A 19,001-nucleotide genomic window follows, 5' to 3' on the forward strand; every position below is an offset into this window, starting at 1 on the left:
CACCCCTTCCCCTTCAGGACTTGACCTAGTCAATGCTGATTGCTTCCTTTTTGAGGGGAGGCCTTTGTTCCTGCAGCCAGAGGAAAAGGCAATTAACCTAGCTCAGCAGGGTATAAACAGGCCTGGGACCGATCCTGAGCTGAGCCAGAGAAACATGACATTCCTGGATGACCCATAATGTGTACAGTTATGACATTACACTTTACAGGATTGCTCTTTTCAGACAGGTTACACTGTACAGGTTACACTGTATATTGGTATGACTCTGGTGTCTGTAGACCCAAGGGGAAAGGAGCTGCTTTCTAAGGCAGTCTTCCCCATAGTGTATAATAGAGACAGTAAAGCCACTGAATTTCCCTATCTGTGTACACCAACATTATAATGCCTATCCCAGGTTGAAAATCCAAACCTGCAGAGTCCCTTCTACATCAGGAGGCCTATGCACAGTTGCTGGGTTGCACACAAAAGGAGTCTACCACATGCAGACCTCATACATGTGCACAAGCATGCACATGTGTTCACGCGTAACCAGCCAAGTGCCCCTTACCCTGGTTGCTTCACAACAGCCTTTTCTTAAAAGGTAGATACTGGTGATAACACATGCAGTCCATTTTACCATGAGTTTACCATGGGTGAGTCACAGGTTGTGTAGCTCTTCCACAGTAAAAGGTGAAAAATCAGGTGACCACCTTCTCACAGATGTAATATTACCGCTAAGCGCAGTTTTGAAGCCTACCTAACATAAAGCTATTGGTTAAAACATTGAGCAATAATTATATTCAAAAGTTCATCAGAGATTTTCCATTATGATAATTTAAACCAGATTGTAGAGTGCTGTTAAGGACAAAATATGATGTTACGGCAAGAGCTGCTGACTTTGGGGATAGGGAACAGGTTTTGACTCCCAGCGTCACCTCATTATCCTGTGATTCTGGGCAAATCACTTAACTTCTCGGTGCCTGGAAAATGAATCTGACCATGTGTATTGTAACCTTATGTAGTGTAACTAGTATTTATGTAAAGTTCGCCACTACCCTTGAGTCGAGTTTGTGGCATATAAAACTGAAAAAGTGTAGCTAGGTCAACTCTAATAAAGGCACAAGAAAAATCTATCAAAGCTCGCCAATGACAAAACGTTATCAGTTGTATAACCATTAGAGCAAATCCTACATTGATGGACTAGAATGGAATCATATCATGTTATCTTTCTGTACCCAAAGAGGGGCACAATGATCACCGGATCTGTTGTGTGGGCCTGGCATAAAGATCAGAAAAATAAGACTGCCTTCCAATGTAGGAGGGATGGTCACTGTCATCAGACAGTTGCTGAATAATATAATCAATATTTGGCCCAGGGCTCTCCACTGTTCTTGACCGTTAAAGTAGGTTTTCCATCCTGAGTTCTGGATAATTTGGCTCTCTATTAGATTCACTTTTAACATCCCATGGTCTGAAGGTTCAATTTTAGTCTTCTTACCAGAGAGATAAATTCTATTAGTGGTGTTCTAAAATACACTCAAATATGACTTCCAATCATCTCTTCAACTGGAATAGATTTTGAAACAAGTTTCATACCTCATGAACGAGGAACTCAAGCTCAGAAATGTTGTGAATTAACATTCTTTAATTTTTGTGAAATTTATAATTATTGGGACTGCATAATGTAATTTGAAATGTTTAAATTTGAATATGCATATCAGGTTGTTAGAGGCTGATAAATTGTATAATTTATATATCACTTCCTCAAACCAACTTATTTTTAAGGTCATCATGATTATTTTATCCTGATACCTGCATTTCTACATATGAGCCATTTTCATATATTATACATACATAATATATTCTAATGAACATGAATCTGTTTATGACACACATAATTACCCAAAAGAACAGTCGTATGTTTTGACAACTGCTTATTTAATGTGTATTACCAGCAACAGTCTATGAGCGCTTAGATCTGAGTACAATAATTTAGGCCTGGGCGGTAAATTCCATCCCGTTTGCAGAATTTGCGGAAATTGGGTAATTTTACGTTCTGCAGAAAACACGAAATTGCTCAAAATTGTGCGTTCCGAGACTTCGGGAAATGTTGTGCTTGTTCGCGTTCTCAAATGTGTCTTCCCAAGATATTTCTCCCTGAGCATGCAAACAGCGATTGTGAACAGTAAAAAAGCATCGCAAACAAGCAATTCTGCATGTTCGCAGAATTTCTGCGTGTTCGCAGAGATTTTCTTACCATTTCGCAGAGATCTGCGTAACGTGATTACGCAAATTCCGCCCACCATACAATAATTCACATTTTTCAAATGAGTCAATTTCAACATAGGAGCAAAAAGCATAATACATTGTAGATGTTACATCCCTTTTTGCCCATAATGATTTATCATGGTTATCACAAGCACAACCTCATATAATAAGAGAATATTCAGACCAGTAAATGCCGGCACCATAAATCGTAAAATTTGTTATATAATTCAGGTATATTCGTATCTCATTCCTCATGGTTTAATTTTAGACCATATTCCGCATAAGAACTGGTAAAGACGCAAGTGTTAAAATCTGCCATATGCATTAAATGGAATTAGGATAGGACGTAATTTGCATATATCAAATATGATTCATAATATCATCCAATAAAAATTGAGTTTGTGAACCAATGGGGATATAGCTCCTAAATATTAGCACTTCACACTTGACATTCTCAGATGAAAAAAAAATTAATCTAACAGCAATAAATATGTCGTTAATAGCTGTAAGCACAGAGGCATTCCAATTCAAACTAATACTTAACAGAATCAGTATCTGCCCAATATAATGGACTTCGAGAGAAGGCTTTGTGAGAACAGAGATCAGAAAGTTACCCAAAATGTATTCCGCATACAAGGCAAATCATTAGCCTTCAAATGTATCGGCTCAGCAATATTCTAATACAGAATAATTAAGACTGTGAAGCTGGACCGGACTGGTGACCCAATGCAGCCCAGGCAATTTTCTCTGACCTGCCCCTGGGGAAGCACTGTTAGCCCTGGGAGGCTGGAAACGCTTACTTGCTGCTTTTGTTACTGGTGGCCGATATAGCAGCACTGCTGAAAAACTAGACCTCAGTAACAAAACCGGTGCTCGCTGTTGTAAAACTGACCCCCACCCTTTCAGCCCTCCAGGGAATCGCCGGTGACCGTATGGCCAGTCCAGCTCTGATGAGAAGTACAAACTTTCCTTGATTGACCTGAATAGGCCAAGCTCTAGAATTCTTTCTTTGGGAGGGCCATAAAGAAACATGGGTGGGCCATGAAGATAAGTGGGTATTGTCCAAAAAAAGAACAAAGTATTTAATCAATCTGATATTTTAGGTATTGGCATCTGTCCCTGTTTGACATTTTTAACACAGAAATAGGCACCCAAAGAGCTAAATACTTCGCATTATTTTGTGTGCTTCCGGTTTTGGGGCAGAAGAGGGATGCTGCTTTACTAAATCATTAAGACGCAGAGCTTTAAGAAGCAGACTGTACTACGGAAACACCCTCTGTGCTAGAATCCACAAATCCCTGCTACGCAAACTCTAGACCATTTAGAACACCGCAGCCAGACTCGTTGTCAGCATCCCACGATATGAGCATATCACCCAACACCTGCAAGACCTCCACTGGCTCCCCATCGAGAAGAGAGTAACCTTCAAGCTACTCACCCATGCCTACAAATCCCTCCACAACACCGGACCAAATTCCTCAACAAAAGAGTCTCCTCCACGCACCCAAAAGGAACCTCCACTCAGCCGACCTCCCCCTAGCAGAAACTCTGCGCATTCGCAGAACCAGAGTGGGTGGAGGAGCCTTATCTGACATCACAGCCAAAGCATGGAATGAGCTCCCAGTCAACATCAGACGCTCCCCTACTCTGCACACCTTCAGGAAGAGCCTCAAGACCTGGTTCTTCAACTGAACCGGAGCTGCATCCCCCTCCACAGCTACTTTAGACCCTCATGGGTGAGTAGCGCATTTTAAACATCCTATTTGATTGATTAATTAAGTGCGCTCTTGGACATGTGCAACAGGCAAAATGTTTCTGCTGCCTATCAGACTGACTGTACAGTTTCTTATGTTTAAAAAAAATACTTACTTTTACTTTGCAAAGCACTGTTGTTTAAAAGTATGATGCCTACGCCCAGAATCTTAATTCAATTTTCAGGATATCCATGCTAGTCATTTGTGCATGACAGCAGCTAATAAACTTTGCTGACGTCAGACCTCTCCCAAAGCCTGAAAGTATCATATGTCAATGGTGTTAATCATTAAAATAAACAATAAGGGAGAGTCCAACGGGCCGCACGCCTCTGCGAAAAAATATGTTTAAAAAGCTTATTTTTCAGCTATGAATTGCCTTGGGAGGGTAACATTATTTCTAGATTGAGCCTGGCCCACCCTCTAGAACCGGGCCTGAACTAAAGTAAATGATTTGTGGTAATCAGGCAAATTTATAATCTGCACTGCTATGTTTAGGTTTATCCATCAGAGTATTTTGGATAATGTAACAAGCCCTTTCCTGTTTGTGAACTATAATCTGCGAAACTGACCTGTGAATAGATATAGTATGCGCACAACGTGACATTCCCTCCTCCCCAAATTCCGGCACCTTACCCCCACTACACCCAAGAACTCTCAGAATCAAGATATGTTGTCCACGGCGTAGCTTTTCATTCACATCAATCCAAGGAATAAACCACAGACCATTACCAAAGAAAGTATCCTTCTTGGATATATAATAATTATTCACAGCATCACACTTTAGCTGCATCAACATGTTAACAGCAGTAAGGAAATTAGGTACGACATTACATTTTAACTTTAACTCGGCCATACACTAGAACAACTTGGCCGTACATTTGAACTTTACACTTTAACTTTTTAACTCGGCCGTACACTAGATCTTGGCCGTACATTTGAACTTGCCCGTCTCGGCCATCAATGTCCCACTCTGCTGCACACATTGTGCCGGCAGGCCCCAACGCGCTACAGCCAACAGTTGCACTACTTGGCTTCCAGGGCACTGCATACCTCACCGGCCCACCGGGGTACCTGCACACAGGCAACCTCCCCAATATTCTTTTCAGTCCATACATTGTGGGTTAGGGCAGTAGAGTCCAGGACTACTGACAGGTCAGTCCCTCCTCCCCGCCGATCCACGGCACAAGTGGAATCTACCCCCTTTGGGGGTCCATGGAATGGCTCCACCTCCATTGATGTGCATACGTCTTTGTTGTTAACTGTCAGCGTTCCGCAACGCCTTGCTCTTTTGCCGGGTGGGTGGGTGGTCGCAGACTCTTCTGTAATCCAGGCTGTAGTCCAAGGGGACAAAGAGAATGAAACCCCCGTGGCACAGCCTTAAATAGCCTGCTAGGTTTAATTTCTTCTAAGTTTCATTACTCAGACCTCCCTATGACATCACCCCAGTCAGCCAACCCCCTTCCTTGACCAGGGGTGCCGGAGGAGGTTCAGCCCCGTGGCGCTACTAATGGCGCCCCTGACCTAGGCGCTGGGGGCGCCTGTCATTCTCTACATTTGAACACATACTATCCAAAGCTGAGAACTAACAGGTGCTGCTAATGCCAGGGAGCCAGAGTAAGTGACTCCTATATTGTTTTGAAACATAAGTACTGTTGGATTACAGTATTGTATCGGTCTTATGGGAATTTTTGTTTGAGAAAAATGAACATATGAGTGCAATTTAATAAAGGTTAGCCATAGGTTTCTGCAAATAGATAAACGAAAAACAATTCAGTCTAGTCTACATGATTTAGAGTGTGGATTCATATGTCACAATAAGTTGTCTCATTACACAGGAATCAACTGGGATCTGTGCCATAGCAGGACCAAATGCATTTGACTTGAGCAGACAAGTTCCGAAAAATTACTTAAAGGACAAATAGAAGAAAAGTCCCTGGCCATTGTCCAGCATTCATTTGAGGTTTCGGCACAACAACATTGCATTTAGTGCATCGCTGAAGCTCAGTGCCTGCTTGGAGGATTAAAATGTTAGTTGGCAAGGGGGGAGCTAACTTGCAATCAATCATAGGAAAAAGAGGGAAGTAGAGCACCCACCCCATGGTTCACCTCAATAGTCAATAGCAGTGTTAAAAATACCTTGTATGACTTTTATAAGCAGTGATCCATGCATGACAAATATCCAGTGGGCGAAATGATAAGACCAAAAACTTCTTTCAACATGCAGAAGCATTGTGTCTTAATTTCAGAGTTTGCTTGCTGGTTTGAAATGCTTTAGAAGTGGCAAGAGGAGAAGCTAACTTGCCGTCAGCTGATATGAGAGTGAGGTGGTATAGCGAAATCCGTCTGTCCTGTTTACCTCAACAGCCAATAGCCACAGTTAAGATACCTTATGTAGCTTTTTCTGTAAATAGTCATCAATGCATGTCAACAGTGTAACATGCAATGAGTGAGACAAGAAAGTCCTTTCAGCATACAGAAGCAGTGTTTCTTAGTTTTATACTTAGTTTTCCAGTTTACAAATGTTAAGAAGGAGGCAAAGCAAGGAGCTAACTTGCAGTCAGCCAATAGGAGAGTGAGGTGGTATAGTAAAATCCCTCCACCTTGTTCACCTCAGCACCGACTAGCCACTTTTAAAGTAAGTACCTTCTGTGGCTTTTATAAACAATCATCAATACATGACAAAAGTGCATCGTTCAAAGAGTCAGACAAAAACTCCTCATGGCATATAGCAGTAGAGTCTCATTGGTTATTAATATGTTATGGATCATTATACCAGCAATGACAAACATCTTTCCTTTCACTTTATCTTTTGTCTATCAAATGTTTGTACCATCTGGAAGATGGCTTTGACTAAATATATTAAAATTGTGTTGGATCTTGATATTTCTCTACATATTAGTGTATTGTTTTATCTCTTGACTGTATTGTTGTTTGATGTATTGTTACATAGTGAACAGTCATAATATCGCTTTTTAATATCCAATTGGCAAAATATAGAGTTTTAAATATCGAGTGGACATAATATCGAGTCACAAATATATAGTGGTGCAGAATATCGAAATTCAGGTAAGAAATATCAATTTTCATAATATCGAAGTTTGTAATTTTGACAGTCATAATATAGTTGTTAAAAACATAATTTTTATAGTGTTTTAAGTGTTAGTATATGTGTTAAAAGTATGTAATATTTTTGGAATGTTTGTTTGCATTTTTTTAAGGAAATGAATTTTATGTTATTTCATTTTTGCGTAATTTAATTCTGTAGTGGGTTGTGGGTTTATAAGGGAATAGGGTGGGAAGTAATTTAATTATAGTAAATTAAATATTAATTTTTAGGAATTATTAATTTTTTTGAATTTAATTTTGTGTTTTTGTTCTGTAGCGGGTTGTGGGTCTATAGGGAAATAGGGTGGGAAGTAATGTAATTGTAATTAGGTAAATATTTATTTTCATTTATTGGTAGTGATAAATAATTTATTGTTAATTAATTATTAATTGGTAATTTATTTTTATTAATTGGTAATACATTTGTATTAATTGATTAATTGATAATTATATTAATTGTAGTACGTTATTATTTGGAGCGGGTTGTAGGGTTATAGGACAATAGGGTGGCAAGTAATTTATTGCAATTAAGTAATATTTATTTTTATTTATTGGTATTGATAATTAATTTACTGTTAATTCATTATTCATTGGTGATTAATTTTTATTAATTGGTAATTCATTTTTATTAATTGATTAAATGATAATTACATTAATTGTATTAATTTAATATTCAAAGCAGGATGTGTGTTTATAGGGAAATAAGGTGGAAAGTAATTTAATTGTAATTAAGTAATTATTGAAAATATTTCTGTGTTTTGATAATTGATTTACTGTTAATTAATTATTATTATTTTTTTATTACGTATCAATTTTTGGTATTGAAAATGAATGTGTTGTTAATTAAGTATTCATATGTATTGGTATTTATAATTAATTAATTATTAAATAATTTGTATTTGGTAATTGATTTTTTATATTATTTTATTAGTATTGATACTTAATTTATATATATATGTAATTATTAAATCATGACTTTTCCCACTGTTGCACTAACTGGAGGGGGAATAGTAATTTTTATACCTACGCTATCCAACACTTTCTCTACTGTTGCACTCTCTGAAGTGGGAATGGTAATTTTTACCCCTACGCTATCCAACACTTTCTCTACCGTTGCACTCACTGGAGTGGGAATAGTAATTTTTACCCCTATACTATCCAACAACTTCCCTACTGTTGCACTCTCTGGAGTGGGAATAGTAATTTTTACCTACCCGCTATCCAACTCATTCCCTACTGTTGCACTCACTGGAGTGGGATTAGTAATTTTTACCTTCTCGCTATCCAACGCTTTCCTTACAGTTGCACTCACTGTTGTGGAAATAGTAATTTTTACCTTCCCGCTATCCAACACTTTCCCTACTGTTGCACTCACTGGAGTGGGAATAGTAATTTTTAGGTCAATGTAAGAAGAAGAGAGGGGGGACCGGGAGCTTGTTGAGGTCCAGTGTCCGTGCTTCTAAGCAAGTTGTCGTACCAAAACAGGACAAAGTTCCGTGACAAATGGGCGCATGTATGTCGCCCACAGGACAGACAAAGGCAGAAAAGAGATGGAGGGTAGAACAGTAGGTATTTTTAAAGTCTGACGAGGAGCACAAGAAAGCCGGATGATGAAGCATGACATCCTTCGGGGTGTGTGAGGGCGAAAGAGAGGCAAGACTTGACCGTCCCCTTCGGGAGTGTATCCTTGAAACCGGGGAATAGTATCTGCCTCTTTTCACTCTTTTTCTCCTCTGTTCTACCCTCCATCTCTTTTCTTCCTATGTCTGTCCTGTGGGCGCCATACATGCCCCATTTGTCACGGAACTTTGTCCTGTTTTTGTACGACAAATAGTAATTTTTACCACTTTGCTATCCAACACTTTCCCTACTGTTGCACTCACTGGAGTGGGAATAGTAATTTTTACCCCTATATTATCCAACACTTTCCCTACTGTTGCACTCTCTGAAGTGGGAATGGTAATTTTTACCCCTACGCTATCCAACACTTTCTCTACCGTTGCACTCACTAGAGTGGGAGAAGTAATTTTTACCCTTACACTATCCAACACTTTCCCTACTGTTGCACTCTCTGGAGTGGGAATAGTAATTTTTACCTACGCGCTATCCAACTCATTCCCTACTGTTGCACTCACTGGAGTGGGATTAGTAATTTTTACCTTCCCGCTATCCAACGCTTTCCTTACAGTTGCACTCACTGGAGTGGGAATAGTAATTTTTACAGTCCCGCTATCCAACGCTTTCCCTACTGTTGCACTCACTGGAGTGGGAATAGTAATTTGTACCCTCCTGCTATCCAGCGCTTTCCCTACTGTTGCACTCACTGGTGTGGGAATAGCACATTTTATCCTTCCACTATCCAACACTAAAAATATGTAATTTTTTTTATATAATTAAATTACATATATATCTATTAAAAAATAAAAATGCATATTTATTTTTATTTTTAAAATCCATTAATTATTTATTAATTTTAAGGTTATTTAAGTATTTTTAAGTATCTTTTACTTAATTATATTCATTATTTCATTATTTTACATTAGTTTTAAGACATTCCAAAAATTCGATATTTTAACAAACTATATTATTTACAACAATATTTTGGATTCAATATTTTTGTACTTACCTGTTTGTAGATAGGAAGTCGATATTCTGTCATTTGACATTTTTCCAGCGATATTTTGGCAGGTCGATATTTTGCTCCTCAATGTTCTGTCAGAGATCCTTGTTACATCACCCACCATACCTTTGCTTACGTATTTGTGCTCAGCCAAGGTATGATAGGATGTTCCAGAAAATATATTCAGAGAAAAATGTTGATTACCCTTGAGGTCATGATTGTTGTATCTCTTTACCATATAACACAAAGACAGAGAAAATGGTACTACTGGGTTCACGCCTACCTTAAATAAACAATCAAAACACAAAAATTGGTATGACACCCTCTACTTGTGCTTGAAACTGTTTTTTAACACACCTGTAACTAATGAAAATCTTACCACCTACTGCTACTCTCCCGCCAGGAAAATTAGGGCAATTCCAAGAAATATTATGAGGTAGGCTCACTTATGTAATGTTGCATTCCTAATTATTTTCCACCTCATACCTCCCTGTTGAAGTGATGCTACCAGGGTGGACTTGACGTCAGGGTGGCGGATCGGGCCCGTAAGGAGATGCGGTCAGTTAGTTATGTCTATACAGGACAATGCCCATGTGTTAAATTGAGTAGAAGAGTATACTCCAGGCCCAGAATAGGCATGGCAGGCACCGAGCAATCCCCCGGTGGGCCGCATGGGTAGGGGCCAATTTTCGGCCCCTGGGGGCCGTTTTTTTGTTAAAGGGCTGTTTTTGCAGCATAGCTTCTAAATCAAAATCGCCCAAAAACCGGCCCCGTCAAAGAGCTCGGCGGCACCTCCAACCCCCCCGAGTGGGGAGGGTGGGGGGGCGGCCGTGCACTTTGTCAGGGCTGGCTGTGGTTCCCAGTCCAGCCCAAGTATACTCACTGTTATTAGCACTGGTTGTATTAAAGATTTTAACACAGGAAAAATAATGACCAAAGAAAAAGTGAAAACCCGGGCTGTGAATGATTGTATCTATATCACTGTGTCACGTTTGTTACTTCTTTTAAGTTGTATGTACAAGACTGTCAGTATGCTGTACAATAATGTTACCATGATATGAAATTCACCATTGTGGGCTGCATTGTGTGTCTCTTTTGCTGCCAATTCTTCATATATGTTTGTTTATTATCTCCCTCCCTTGACTAGGTTAACATTACTGTAACATTATGTAAATGAGCCTACCTCGTCTAATTCTTGGAATTGCCCTGTTTTTCCTGGAGGGAGAGTAGAATTAGCTAGTAAGACTGAAATTAGTTACAGGTGTGTTAAACCACTGTTTCAAGCACAAGTAGAGGTTCTCCCTCCAATGTGTGTGTTTTGATGTTGTACCTCTTTCCCTGGAGACTGTAGGCCACAGTTATTCAACTGTGGGGCGCGCCCCCCTGGGGGGGGTGTGGATGGGTTCCCAGGGGGGCGTAAAGGCCTCTGCCAGCACATGTAAATGAAGACGCCTAGAAGTGAAGCGATGTTTATTTGCTGCATTTCCAGGCTGTCTTCATTTCCTCTGAAGGCCTCAGAGTGCCCCGGGGCCAGAAGTCAGTGGGTGTGCTGTTGGGGGCTCGGCTGGGCAGTGTCTGGAGTATTATTAAGACTCCAGCACTGCCGAGTTTTTCACAGGTCTTTAAAGACCATTTGCATACATTTGGAAATTGCTTACCTAAGCTTAGTTTTTTTTTCTTTTTCCAGTACCCCCTGGGTCCCGACTCTGCCTATTCCTTACATTTGCATTTTAAACTTACTGCTGTAGTGTGAAGATGCATTTCATAAAAAGGAATACAAAAAGTGTTGCCAATAGAAAAAATGCCAGCCATGTATGTTTAAAGAGCCTGCACAGACCTTGCTTTGACACTAAATAGGGTCTTAAATAAAAAAAGTATGTATTCATTCTGTCTGTTCCTTTTATTTTCAGTCATGAATCATTCAGGCAGCCCTAGAAAACATTTAAAAGTACTTTATATTTGCTTTTCAAAGTACGCACAGATAAGTGCTGAAAATAGGGCTTTAGGTGACTGTTTGTTTTTGTGCCGTCTGCAACATCAAAATAATGAGCTGGCAACCCTAATCATAAGACTGGAAGTTTGTTGCAGGATCAGCATATTATTTATTTCCTTCACCCTCGATTCCCTGATTAATTCCATAATAGCAATAGTTTAACTTATATCTGAAACCCTGCGCCCGCCAATAACATACTGATTAACTTCAAGTGTCTGGGAATTCACCCTGCATTCAGACAACTCAGTCCTCATTCTCACCCTTCACTTTCATGCTCACCCTGCACTCATAGCGCATAGTTATGGTTTTCCCGCATTTGCCACATAATCCATCGTTTGCTGCATAATTTGCAGATTAAAAAATGCAGCAACACATGTTACCTCACAGTGGAAGGCCCTTTCTAAAGGTAGACTGGTCACCTTTCGGTTGCTTATTGCTATATGTGGGTGTTAATGTGGTACTTATGAGGGGTAATGAAGGCCAGGACAATGTTAACAAGTGTAAAAATAGCAAAATAGTGCAGTAATGCTATCACAAAATATGCAGCATAATTCGCCTTTGCTTGCTGCAGAATTTAGTCAACCATGCTGCATAATTTGGCCTTCTCCTGCCGCATAATTCCAATGGCCCTGTTTATAGTGCTAAGAAGTCCCAGCCTGTGGCAGAAAGCACTGTGAATATGTAAGTCATTATTTTAAAACAGTATTTACATACTCTAAGCTAGACTGCTGCAAAATGATGCAGTGATTGAGATAAAACAAGTTCTTACAAAATATACTTTTTAGTAGTAAGTAAACAAACTGTATCTAATGCAGACATTTTTGTAAGTGTCTCCAATATTCCAGATCCCAGCTGATAGCTCCGTTACATTACATCTTAAAAAGAATAGATCATAAAGCTTTAAGCAGATCCACTGGAGTTATTCAGCAGAAAAGAACACAATTATGCGGCAGGTTTGACTAAATTATCCAGCAAGAAAAGGTAAATTATGTGGCACAATGCGCCACATTTTGTAGTTAGCATTACTTAAAATTTTTGTCATTTTAACTCTCGGTAACGCTGTCAAGGGAAATATTTCACCTCATTAGAACAAGTTTAACACCCAAATACAGCAGTAAGCAAAAACAATATTACCAGTCTTTGCAAGTCCTTCCACTGCTCCAGAACACTTTGTCACGCTTTAAGTAACTTTTGTTCCGTTTAAGCTAGGATCAAGTTTTTTGTCATTGAAATCTGGAGATTATTTAGCAAATGCAGTAAACTGATAAATATGTGGAAGACGCTGCTGCTGCAGAAACTCATAATTCCAGTGGCCCTGTCTTTAAGTGACTCAATCAAATAATGGCTGGTAAGAAGGCCGGTTTCTTTTTTAACTTTCTGCACTACCACCACCCACTTCAATTTCAGGCAGAGGCATCTCAAAGTCAGTATTAACCATTCAGGGGAAGTTTTTTGTGCGAAAGCCGAGCCCTCGAGAAAGTCTGGAAAAGGGAACCTACACCGGACAACAGGACCACCTTCAAGCTGGCCACCCGGAAGCACCACCAGCTGATCCGCGCCGCCAAGAAAACTGCATTCAAGGACCGGCTGGACAACAACGCACACAACTGCAAGGAACTCTTCAACATCGTGAAAGAGCTATCCAAACCCAGCGCAGGAAACAACTACATCACCCCATCACAAGACCTCTGCAACTCCCTCGCTTCATACTTCCACAACAAGATCGCGGACATACACAACAGCTTCAACAACCAACCAACGCACACCACGACCGAACAACCACCCCCCACCACCACCCTCCACGCCTGGACCCCGATCAGCACCGAAGACACCATCCGCACGATGAACTCCATCCACTCCGGATCACCGACCGACCCCTGCCCTCACCACGTCTTCAACAAGGCTGACGCTGTCATCGCACCCCACCTGCGAGACGTCATCAACACCTCCTTCGACACCGCCACCTTCCCAGAGAGCTGGAAGCACGCCGAACTCAGCGCTCTACTCAAGAAACCCACAGTGGACCCCACCGAACTCAAGAATTACCGCCCCATCTCGCTCCTCCCGTTTCCTGCAAAAGTCATCGAGAAGACCGTCAACAAGCAGATGGCCGCCTTCCTTGAGTCGAATGGATCCCTCGACCCCTCTCAGTCCGGCTTCCGAGCCAATCACAGCACCGAGACCGCCCTCATCGCCGCCACCGATGACATCCGAGCCCTGATGGACAACGGAGAAACAGCGGCCCTCATCCTCCTAGACCTCTCCGCGGCATTCGACACTGTCTGCCACCGCACCCTAGTACAGCGCCTCAGCAACGTCGGAATCCAGGACAAGGCGCTGGAATGGATCATCTCCTTCCTCGACGGAAGAACACAGAGAGTCCGCCTACCACCGTACAAGTCAGAAGCCACCGAAGTCATCTGCGGCGTCCCTCAAGGATCCTCTCTGAGCCCCACCCTCTTCAACGTCTACATGAGCCCCCTCGCGGCCATCGCACGCCAACACAACCTCAACATAATCTCCTACGCCGACGACACCCAGCTGATCCTCTCCCTGACCAACGACCCCGCCGCCGCCAGAGCCAACCTGCACGAAGGGATGAAAGAGGTAGCCGAGTGGATGACGACGAGCCGCCTGAAACTGAACTCGGACAAGACGGAGGTCCTCATCCTGGGCTCCTCACCCTCCGCCTGGGACGACTCCTGGTGGCCTCCCGCCCTGGGCACCGCACCCAAACCGACAGACCATGCACGCAACCTGGGCTTCATCCTGGACTCCTCCCTCTCCATGACCAGGCAAGTCAACAACGTCTCCTCGGCGTGCTTCAACATCCTACGCATGCTACGGAAGATCTTCTGGTGGATCCCCACCGAGACCAGGAAGACCGTCACCCAGGCCCTCGTCACTAGCCGACTGGACTACGGCAACGCCCTCTACGCCGGTACCACCGCCAAGCTCCAGAAGAGACTCCAGCGGATCCAGAACGCCTCAGCCAGACTCATCCTCGACATCCCACGAACCAGCCACATCTCCGGACATCTGAGAGACCTTCACTGGCTCCCCGTCAACAAAAGAATCACCTTCCGCCTCCTCACCCACGCACACAAAGCCCTACACTACCAAGGCCCGAGCTACCTCAACAGCCGGATCAACTTCTACGCTCCCAAACGCCACCTCCGATCAGCCAACCACGCCCTCGCCGCCGTCCCCCGCATCCGAAGAGCGACTACAGGAGGAAGGTCCTTCTCCTACCTGGCCGCCAAGACCTGGAACTCCCTCCCGACCGACCTGCGCCTGACCCAAGACCACCTCTCCTTCAGGAAGAAGCTGAAGACCTGGCTGTTCGAGCAGTAGCGGCACCCCCCCCCCCCCCCTCCCCCAGCGCCTTGAGACCCTACGGGTATGTAGTGCGCTTTATAAATGTCACTGATTGATTGATTGAAGCTGAGTCCATGGTGTGGCTGGTAGAAGGCCAGTAGGGTTGCATTCAGATGCAGAGCCCTAATCCTCTCGATCCTTGGGGCCTCACAGAAATGGTCTAGGAGACTGAGGAAAGGATCGAGATTTATAGATATTGTCAAAGAGAAGGCCCAGAATAGTGAGCACTCTATGCAAATGTTTACAAATGGCCAGAGACCGCTTCTTTAGAGAGATACCCCAAAGAAGGGGACATATTTTAAAGGGACATTAGTGAAGCTGGTACTGCTGCCAAGTGTGTAAGTGGCCACTGCTGGTTATCATAAAGGAGTAGATGCAGATGCAGAAGGACTTGGGCCCAGGAATTTGAGGGGCCCTCTGCATCACAATTATGACTGTCTACTTTTAAAAAAAGGGGCATCCGAGCGTATTGTCCTTTCAAGCATAGGACAGAGGTGATGATCCATCATGGTGGGGAAGAGGTAAAAGAGGCAGAGGAGGTAGCCTGCTACTCAGGACTGCAGTTATCATTAGTGCAGCAAGTATAGTTGCATTGGGGTCAAAGAGTGTGAGGGGATCACAACACCCCAATTATGGGGAGCAGTTTGTTTGGGATATCTGTTTTTGATTGATGCATTTGCTGTTTTATAAGTTTCATATTTGGTGTGGTTCATAAGCTATAGAGAAAGTATTCCTGAAATCATCTCATAAGCCCTGCACGCAGCCATGTCCACCTCGCTCCCCCAATCCTTGCCATAAAGTTTTGGAGGGGGGCCCAACCTCAAAACATTTTGCTTAGGGGGGGCTCAGAGTAAAAAAAGTTTGAAGACCTCTGCTGTAGGCGTTTTTTCTGCACTCTTGCATACATTTTCCACTCATTTTATGTCACAATTGTTGATTTTGCTATTGTGCCTATCCAACTCATTTTGTCTCATTTTTCAAATGCTTTTTAATAAAAAACTGGAGTTTTAACTGCATTTTAATTTTAGAATGTTTGAAAGGTTAGTAGTAATGTTAGTGGCTTATAGAGAAAAGGCAACCACATTATCCAACGATAAAACTAAATGCTCTATGATGAGACATCCTTACTACATTACAATTTGATGCACATTGCTGGTGCACCTCACTGAGTTTATGAAATTGAAACACTACTAAATGCTACTACATGGCTCCCTGGTGCGCCTAGCATCAATGTGAGGACAGAGCCATAAAAACAACTATCAGTTTTTGCACTGCCAAATGATGAGTGAAGCTAAGGAGTTTAATGTGTTGGGCCTCCTGGTTTTTCAGGGTGATGCCCAAGCAGAGGGTAAGATATATACATCTGACAAGAGAAAGAAGTCTAGTGTGCGATTCTTTATTACACTGGCAGAGGTTAGGACAACCCCATGATTGGTAGGGCAATCCAAAGCTGCTTAAGGAGATGCCATGGTTAACTCATATTGCCCTTTGACTGACACAGCACGTTGCAAAGTAAGAATTGAGGGCCTCATTTACGAGGTTTTGCCTTCCTGCTGCGCTTACCTTCCCTACGGCAAAGGAAAGGGGCAGGAATGAGTCGTATCTATAAGATAAGATGCATTCCTGTCCTTTCCCCCTGCATCGGCGCACAATGGGCTGCCTGCGCCAGCGCAGGCACCTTTGCACAATGGTGCCAGGGTGCCGGCCTTGTGGTGATGAATATTTTTGTACAGGAAGGGAGACCTCTCTGTACAACAATAATCACAAGAGGCTTTTCCTCTTTCTATGTGTGCTGCAGAATTCAGCAGACATAGAAAAAGGAAAAACGAGTAGAAATAAAGATATTTCTCCCCGTTGCGCCACCCCTGGGGAGGCGTCTGCTTTTGGCACTACCTTAGATTTACGATTCTCGTAAATCTGGGGCAGTGTCAAAGGGCCATGGATGTTGCTGGGAACGCCCCCAGCAACATCCATTGAAGAACACTGCGTTAAAGGAACTGATATTTATCAGGCAGCAGTTCACCAAAAAAAAGTGGCTTGGTACTGCCTGATAAATATCACGCAGACTTCTGCGCCACATAACTTCACAGAAAGTAAAGTTCCCATGGCGCAAGGGGCCCCTGAGTTTCATTGAGACTTACTAACATCCCTACCAGAAGGGATTGATACTAAACTACCACTGTGGTATCTTATATGCCTGATGAGAATGTCCTACTCTACTTTACACTAGAGTTCCTCACAGTGCTTTGTGCAGAACGCATAGCTATATTGTCAATTATTTAAAACGCTTGCATTTCGAACAATAGCAATACTTGTCACTGCTTTTCAATGCATCTGAAAGTAATTTGAGAAGAAATAACTAAATTGCTGCATCTTGGTGCACCTACGAGGACAAACCACACTTGTTCTACTCATATGAAGTCTCACATACACACATATATGCATCCATTTTCGTACAAGCTATATAAACAAAAACATATTCTTGCTCAAAATTGCCCCAATGTATCCTTACACACACTTATACATATGCACAATGTCACATACATAAGTACATACATTCACGTGCACACACAAACTGAAAGAACGTACACACAAACAGGCATGCGTCATTCATTCAGAGGTACAAATACATGTGCTGATGCACAGAACAGCTAAGACTTGTTGAAACAATTAACAGACTCACTTCCAAAGGAGACAGCAAGCAGTTTTATAGGCACTTGTAATCCAAACACTAGAATATGAGATTGCCATCATCACGGTCCTCCCCTCTCAAATTTATCCTTCATGACTCTCTAAGACTGATTACAAAAGAAACACAACGAAATCTGACCACATCATATCAACGTTAGCTGATCTCAGATAGCCCCCACCCAGGCCTGCTGAATTTACAGCTATCTGTGCATCTTAATCAAAGCAAAGGAAGTGAGCACTTCACTTATATGTGACAAACATTATCAGTCTCAGGTAAACCCAGACTCCTTGGCACTAACTCCAATGTAAACTGCACCATTTGGGGGTTTGTTACAACATTCCTGCAAATGTCAATTAGAGCCCCTCATTCATATCTGTTATAAACAATCTAAAACATCACCTGCTCGTGAAACTAATGTCCAGAACCTGAAAGATTCGGCTAACCTCTCTAGACCTGAACAAGAGATGTCTATAAGTACTTATTCCTAGTCTTAGCTCCACCTTAACCACACCTTTTGCCCAGTTGCCTGGACATGTGATCTACAAAATTGAGCACGGAACTTGCTTTTTAATTACTTTCATCACCAGTTTTCACAGTGTTAAATTGATCTATTTTTAGAAATGGGATCTCTGGTTGGCTAAGGCGTGCGCCAAAGCCAGAAAGAAACCACCACTTTAGTCAGGGCAAGAGAGTTACACACTGATGATAACCCCTGCTCACCCCCTTGGTAGCTTGGGACGATCAGTCAGGCTTATCTCAGAGGCAATTGGTAAAGCGTTTGCGCAACACACACACACACACACAGCAGCAACAAACTGGGCACACTTCAAAAGAAATTCAACACAAGGTCATATAAAAAATAGCGTCTGTATTATCATAATCACACTAGAAACACAATCACACATTTACACTGTGCCGACTGGCACAGGCAATATTCACAGGGGATTAAATACAGGACCAGGCCAATCGGGCCGTGGTCAGAACCATCAGACCAGGTAAGTAAATGTAAAATACCACCAGTAACTATTGGTACAATAATGACCTCAGCATTCTTACGTCAGGCATAAAACACATTATGCAATAACCTCCTAAGCATCCATACATTACACATTAGGTATCACCAGCATCAACGCATTATGTCATAGGCATTATCCTAAAAACAACATAGCATGACGTTGAGTATACCATTACGCATAAATCATAGTAGGCACG

This window comes from Lissotriton vulgaris, chromosome 4_1, assembly GCF_964263255.1.
Source record: "Lissotriton vulgaris chromosome 4_1, aLisVul1.2, whole genome shotgun sequence".
In the NCBI taxonomy this organism is placed as follows: domain Eukaryota; kingdom Metazoa; phylum Chordata; class Amphibia; order Caudata; family Salamandridae; genus Lissotriton; species Lissotriton vulgaris.